General features: G+C 48.0%; 1 pseudogene; it reads right to left on the reverse strand.

Moving 5' to 3' along the window:
- Positions 1-3,980: 3,980 nt before the first annotated feature.
- LOC140902961 (probable G-protein coupled receptor 33) lies at positions 3,981-6,983 on the reverse strand (annotated as a pseudogene).
- Positions 6,984-7,225: the final 242 nt, after the last annotated feature.

Here is a 7,225-nt window from a genome sequence, read left to right on the forward strand (position 1 = left end):
AAAGTTACACTGATTTACACTGGCCGAGGACCTGGCCTGTTCACTCCATGCCTTATTGCCTTACAGGCTTAATATTCCAAAATAATTGGTGATTATTTGTTATGCTTCTCTTTCTGGGGGGGTTCCCAGATGAACACTGTGACGGGGCGCAACTCACCACTGCGGTGCCTCCTGCTGGCTGTCCAGGGAATTAGCGCTGTGCCCTTTTCTGGTGGTGTCTTGCCTGCTGACACCTCTGTTCCTGGACCCACATCACTCCCAGGACCACGGCGTCCTCCTACGGTGACACTGTCCCCTGGCTGCGCCACACTCTGTCCCCCTCTTCCGGGGGGACCTGTAGTCTACTGTCCGGCCACTCCCTTCAGTGGCAAACTGCAGTCCATGATCTAGCCACTTCCTTCAGTGGCTCCAGCACCCTCTTTGCCTGTGTGTCAGGGCCTCAGTCTGCAGATCCCTGCAGCCTGCCAGGAGCTGCCTTTAGCTGCCTGGGTCTCTGCCTGCAGCACTGCTCTGCCCAGGGGGCTTGCTGCCCTCCTCCTGCAAGGCAGCCAGTCCTCCTCCCTTCTCCAGCTCCAGGGAGTGACTCCCACTGCTCTGTTCTGCAGCCCTCCATGCACATGTGATTCCATGGACCTCGCCCTCAAAGCGGAGAATGTTCTCAGTTCCAGGTATGCTGCCCCGAGGGGTCTTGCTTGTAAAAGGCTCGAGCTTCCATAGTTTTTTTTTAAATGGATTGACTTGTAACCCTGGAGTTTCTAGAACTAGCTGCACATCTAGAATTCACACGATCCTACTGTTTTTTCAGACATATAGGTGTTTGGAGCCCTTGAAGTACTAGACCATGTCAGATCTGATTGGATTTCAAAACACTGTCACACCTAGAACTCCAGAGGTTTCAGAACTAGCCAAATATCTAGAACTTGTGTGGTACTACTCTGTGTGTGTGTGTGTGTAAGTAGATTGTAATAAATATAAAGGGAAGGATAACAACCTTTATGTATGCATCTGAGGAAGTGGGTTTTCTATCCACAAAAGCTTGTGCTCAAATAAATCTGTTAGTCTTTAAAGTGCCACTGGACTCCTTGCTGTTTTTGTGGATACAGGCTAACACGGCTACCCCTGATACTTGACAACTTTTATGTATGCAATAATATAAAATCCTTCCTGGCCAGAGGTACAGAATCACTTTACCTGTAAGGGGTTAAGAAGCTGAAATAATTTGGTTGGCACCTGACCAAAAGGACCAATAAGGAAAGAAGATACTTTCAAATCTGGGAGAGAGGTTTTGTTTGTGCTCTCTTTGTTTGTTCCCTCTCTGGACAGAGAGAGAAACCAAGGAGATAAACCATCTCCTGAAAAGATACCTGAAATGATACATCTAAAATAACAGAAATTGTAAGTAAAGGCAAGGAAATGCATTAGATTATCTTTTGTTTTAGCTTGTGAATTTTCCCTCTGCTAAGAGAGAGTTTTATTCCTGTTTTCTGTAACTTTAAAGCTGAGCCTAATGGGGAATCCTCTGTGTTTTAAATATTTTTATTTCTCATGTAAAGTTACCTTCCATCCTGATTTTGCAGGTGTGATTCTTTTAATTTTTCTGTAAATAAAATTCTTCTTTTAAGAACCTAATTGATTTTCAGTGTCCTAAACACCCAGGAGTTTGGGTGCTCCTGTGCTCACATTGTAACCAATTGGTTAGCAATTATTCTCAAGCCTCCCCAGGAGAGGGGGTGAAAGGGCTTGGGGGAATATTTTGGGGAAATAGGGACTCCAATTGGCCCTTTTTCCTGGATTTTTGTCTAAATCCCTTGGTGGTGGAAGTAATACCATCCAAGGACAAGGAAGGATTTGTGCCTTGGGGAAGTTTTAACCAAAGCTGGTAGAAATAAGCTTAGAGGGTCTTTCATGCTGGTCCCCACATCCGTACCCCAAAGTTCAGAGTGGGGAGGGAACTCTGACATAGATATAGATAGATAGATATAAATGCAATAGTACCCCATGAGTTCTTGATATCTGAGTGGTTCTTGAACCTTTTGACAAGTTTTTTGACAACTACTTCTGACAAGTTTTTTAAAACCCAAACTGGTCCTATGTCAGCTAGGACATCATATATGAGGTTTGAAACTAAGATGTTCTGATCCACATCGGACCGATTGAGTTTTAAAATCTTCGCACACCTAGAACTCAAAGGTTCAAGAACCAGCCAAATACCTAGAACTCATAGGACCCTATTGGCTTTTGAAACATACATGGGGTTTAAAAACATAATGTCTAAATCCAGGCCACATCAGATCAGATCACATTCAAAACACTGACAGAGCTGGGACCCAAGAGGTTAACAATTGGCCAGGATTCCTAGAATCTATGAGATCCTATTGAATTTTGAGTCAGTGAGAGGTGGTAAGTGTCATAGTTGTCAGTCTTGTTTTGTTTGAACAGTAAAACACATATGTCTAACTTACCTACAGCCTCCACCCTGAGCTGGTGGTCTATGCAGGCCTGGCTTCCTCAGACACCCCAGTGGGCCCTAGGTGACAACTGGTACGCCACCCTGACAACATCTGCCTGTTCTCTGGATGGATTCAGAGATTCCAAGGCTAGAAGGAGCATGGTGGTCCCCTACTCTGACCTCAGGCAGAACGTCCCTGAATTAGTCCCTGGTTGAATTAGAGCAGATCTCTTAGAAAAACACCCAGTCCTGCCTTAAAAATTGCTAGTGATGGAGAATCCACCAGGCAGGTCTTTTCAAGTCTTTATTGTCCATTGGATCTGCTGGTCTCCAGCCTTGGCCAAAGTTTTATAACTTGGCTGGAGCTGAGAGGTGGGGTCTTCTTGATTTCTTGGATGTTACTTCTTTACCACCCTGAACTGTTCATGGACAGGTGGTTTCTGTGGAGCCGCTCTTTGTCCTGCTGGCTTGTTGTCCTTATTGGCCAATCTTAATCTAAGCCAGAGCCTCCACACACTAAATATCCCAGTGACCGGGTCACGCGGCGGTTGTAAAGTATTTCAGAGCCATCACACAAACTTTACAGAATCTATGTCATTCAAGGAATGCTTGGGAATGATTATACTTATTATATTTTATTTCAGGTAGTTCCAGGAGCCCTAGTCCTGACCCAGCACCCTGCTGTGCTAGGCGCTGTACAAACACAGAGTAAAAAAACAGTCCAGGTCACAGAAAGCTCACAATCTATGGAGATACAATATATAGAGACCTGGCTGGGATGCAGGAGACCTGGGTTTGTTTTCAGTTCTGCCACTGGCCAGACCAAAGGTTCTACTGGGTGTCTTTGACCAAGTCACATCCCCACTCTGTGACTCAACTTCCCCATTTGTATAACCTGGAAGACTGCTACTGATCTCTTTGATAAAGTTCTTTGAGATCTACTGATGACAAGAACTAGAGAAGAGCTAGATATCACTAAAGTAATACACAGATTCTTCTACAATATAGTACACCTACTGGATTAAAAACCATTTAGAAATCTAGAACCACAATGAAAATCTCAGGAAAGAATCTGAAATTAGTTGGATTCTATGTGGTTTGAAAACACTCTTGAATCCAGTGATGTCTTTGGTCCAGTCAGGAATCTAGAACCCATGGACTTTGCGTATGAACACACTGAGAGGCTTAGAATGAAGGAAATTCTAGAGCCACCTAGAGATGCAGAATCCAAGAGCATCAGTTAGGTTACACCACATTGAGAGTCCTAAAAGAAACAAGATTCTGGAGCTGGCTACTGATTTGGTGCCATTGATGGCCATTCAGTATGAAAAAAAATGAGAGACCTAGAACGCATGGGATTCCAGAGAGAGGAGGGAATCTAGAATCCAGGAACACTGCAGGGTTTATAAACAGTGAGGTGCCTGGAACCCATTAGGATTTAGAACCATGAGGAATCTAGAAAGAAATGGGATACCAAATGTTCAACTCTCCCTAAACCTAGGCATTTTCAGTCCATCACCTGTTTTCTGTTCTAGATTTCTGACCCCTGTCTTCAACTAGACTAGGGGAGACTGCTGCTGAGATCATCGACAAAAGCCGCTTTGACCAGCGTGAGAAGAGACGTCCTGAAGACCTGCCAGGATTTCTCCCCCACAAAGAGGTAGAGGATGGGGGTGAAGCAGGATGTGAAGGTATGAATGACCAAGAAAGCACCTGCCACCTACTCTGGCATCTCCTTCTTGTGGAGGTTCAAGCTCTGTTAGAGGTCGTAGGGCAGCCAACCGAGGAAGAAGGAAACCACTGTGGCCACCATGACTTTGAAGGGCTTCCCAGCCCACGCCAGCTTCTTCTCCTTCAACTTCAGCCCTACCAGCCATAGCATCCCATTGTGGTGCAGAAGGGCAGTAGGAAGCCCAGCAGGAACCAGACCATGAAGACGGACAGGTGGACCCATCTTCCCATCCCCTGCAGCTTGTCTCCGTTCCAGTCTCTGGAGAGGGCATAGTTGTTGATGCAGATGATTCTGCCCCCATCCAGCATGTGGGTCTCCTGGAAAGCCAGGTAGGGAGTGCTGAGACCGAAGGAGACCAGCCACACACCCACAGCCAGCTTCTGAGCCTGGGGCACAGTGTGGTGATTCCAAGACCAGATGGGATGCTGAGTGACGGTATAGAGATCCAGACTGATGAGTGTGAGAAGGAAGATGGAGGTGAACATGCCCATGGAGATGGAGGTGTAGAGAAGCTTGCAAATGGCCATGCTGAAGACCCAGTGGAAACCCAGGAGGATGTAGACAGCGAAGAAGGGGATCAGCAGGGTGAAGAGAAGGTAGCCAGGTGAAGGAACCAGAGGATGGTCACCATCCTCCACATCTTCAGCCCCAGCACCCTCTGGTACAGCTTGTTTCCTATCACATCCACCAGGAAGGTGGGGAAGAGCAACACGGCCGCAGCCAGGTGAGCATTGCTCACAGCTGCTGGGGTCTTGCTGGTATTTGCCCCAGCAATTAGTGGGAGAGGTGTCTTGCCTTGGTCCATGGTGCCCTGGGGAGAGAGAGAAGAGGGATTGGAAGGGACAACAGAGGAGGGGACAAGGGTGAGGGCAAGAGGAAGGGAGAAATAAGAGGGGGTTAGGAAGGCACCATTGGAGAGGATCTCTCTGGGCACCCTCTGGTCCTCCAGAATATCCAGGCTAGATATTCCAAGCAACTGGGCTATAGCCGATGGAACTCACCCCTACAAGGTAGAAATATGGGCCAAGGGAAAGAGGAATAATAGATGTAGGAGGAGTGGGGACGGGGACAGTATAGTAGGTCAAATACACAGCTATTCTGATAATATCACCTTGCTGTGATCTGGAGGATGGGCTGGCTCATAGGGGTGGGGAATGGGATATGGGGCCTTCTCCTCCAGGAGGTGCTGGTTCCAATCTGGCTCCAGGGTGGGGACTGGCTGGCTCAGGGAGGTGGGGGTTGGTTCTGTTGAGCTGGTGCCGGTGAGGGTCCCCTTAGCTCTGTGTCTTCTACATGCTCGCCCGCAACCTGCTCTCTCTGGTTGAGAGAGCAAACCATAAATAAATATGATCATTTGGACACTGTCTTAGCAGATCAAACACCTAAGAAACAGCCATTACTTTAAACCAACCCCCATTTCCCTCTCACAGCTAGGGCTAGAACCCAGTGGGTGGTGTAGTCATGGCCCCATACTGAACTGTAGTAGGTGCTGTGTAAAGATAGAGGAAAAAGACAATTCCTGCACGAGAGAGCTTACTGTCTGAGGAGTCAGGATTGATAGAGACCAGGACTCAGGAGGCCTTGATCCTATTCCTGGCTCTGCCACTAGTGGACTGAGTGACCTTGGCCTCAGTTTCCCCATTTGTAAAAACTGGGAAACTGCTCCTGACCTCCTTGGCAAAGTTCTTTGTGATCTACTGTGGAAAAGCATGAGAGAAGAACTAGCTATTGCGTTTATAATACACAGACTCTCCTATAATACACCACACCAAATGGATTTTAAACCATTTAGAAATCTAGAACCCCCATGAGATTTTTAGATCTATCAAAGAAGCTGGAACCTGTTGGATTCTATATGGTTTAAAAACACTCTAGAATCTACTGGGGTCCTAGCACCAGCCAGGAATCTAGAACCCATGGACCCTATTGAGTGTGAGCAATTTGAGAGACTTAAAGGGAAGATTCCAGAGCCAACCAATGACACAGAACCCAGAAGAATCAGTTAGGTTAGAATACATTGATTCTGTAGCCAGCTAGTGATCTGAAACTCTCAACACCCATTGAGTTTTATAATGTTGAGAGACCTAGAACACATGGGATTCTGCAGATAACAAGGAATTTGGAATCCCAAGGACACTGCTCGGTTTATAAACATTGAGATACCTGGAACCCATCAGGTTTCAGAACCGTCAGGAATGAAGGAACAGGCGGGATGACAAGTTGCCAGTGCTCTCTGACTCCTGGCACTTTCAGGCACTCGTGACCAACCCTGGCAACGCATTCTTGTAAAACAGCAGGCCGTGGCAGAGGTGGTCGGGCAGCCAGCAGAGCAAGAATGACATCACCGCAGTCACCGTGACTTTGAAAGGCTTCCCTCTCCTCACCAACCTCTTCTTCTTTATCTCCAGCCCTGTCTGAACCTGGCATCCCACGCTGGTGCAAAGAGGCAGCAGGAAGCCCAGCAGAAACTGCACCCTGAACAGCAGCAGATGGAGAGGTCTCCTCCAGGCCTGCATCTCGGCTCCCTCTCCCTCTCCAGAGAAGGTGTAACTATTCGTCCAGATGACCCTGCCCCCTCCATCTCCAGGAGTTCCAGAAAACCCAGTTAGGGAGCGCTGAGGGCGAAAGAAACCAGCTATACAACCGCGACCAGCTTCCTGACCCAGGTCACAGTGCGGGGATGGCAGCACCAGACGGGGGGCAGTCGAGAGTGCAGCGGTCCAGGCTGGAGAGGATGAGGAGGAAGATGGCAGAGAACATGCCCGGGGAGAGGCAGGCTTTGAGGAGCTCATACATGGCCATGCCGAAGACCCAGCAGGAGCCTAGGCAGAATTATAAAGAACAGAATTATAAAGCAGGACGTGAGCAGGTTGGTGAGGACCAGATGGAAGATCAGAGGCAGAGGCAGAGGTCATCATTGTCCCCATATTCAGCCCCAGAGCCCACAGGCAGCAACCCCAGCAGGGGGTGCCACACGCAGCTGCCACTTGATTTCCTTTCCCGACCAGCTGGGGGTTGCTCCCATTGGCTGCCGGACTGGTGGG

The sequence above is a fragment of the Lepidochelys kempii genome, chromosome 24 (assembly GCF_965140265.1).
Source record: "Lepidochelys kempii isolate rLepKem1 chromosome 24, rLepKem1.hap2, whole genome shotgun sequence".
NCBI lineage: Eukaryota > Metazoa > Chordata > Testudines > Cheloniidae > Lepidochelys > Lepidochelys kempii.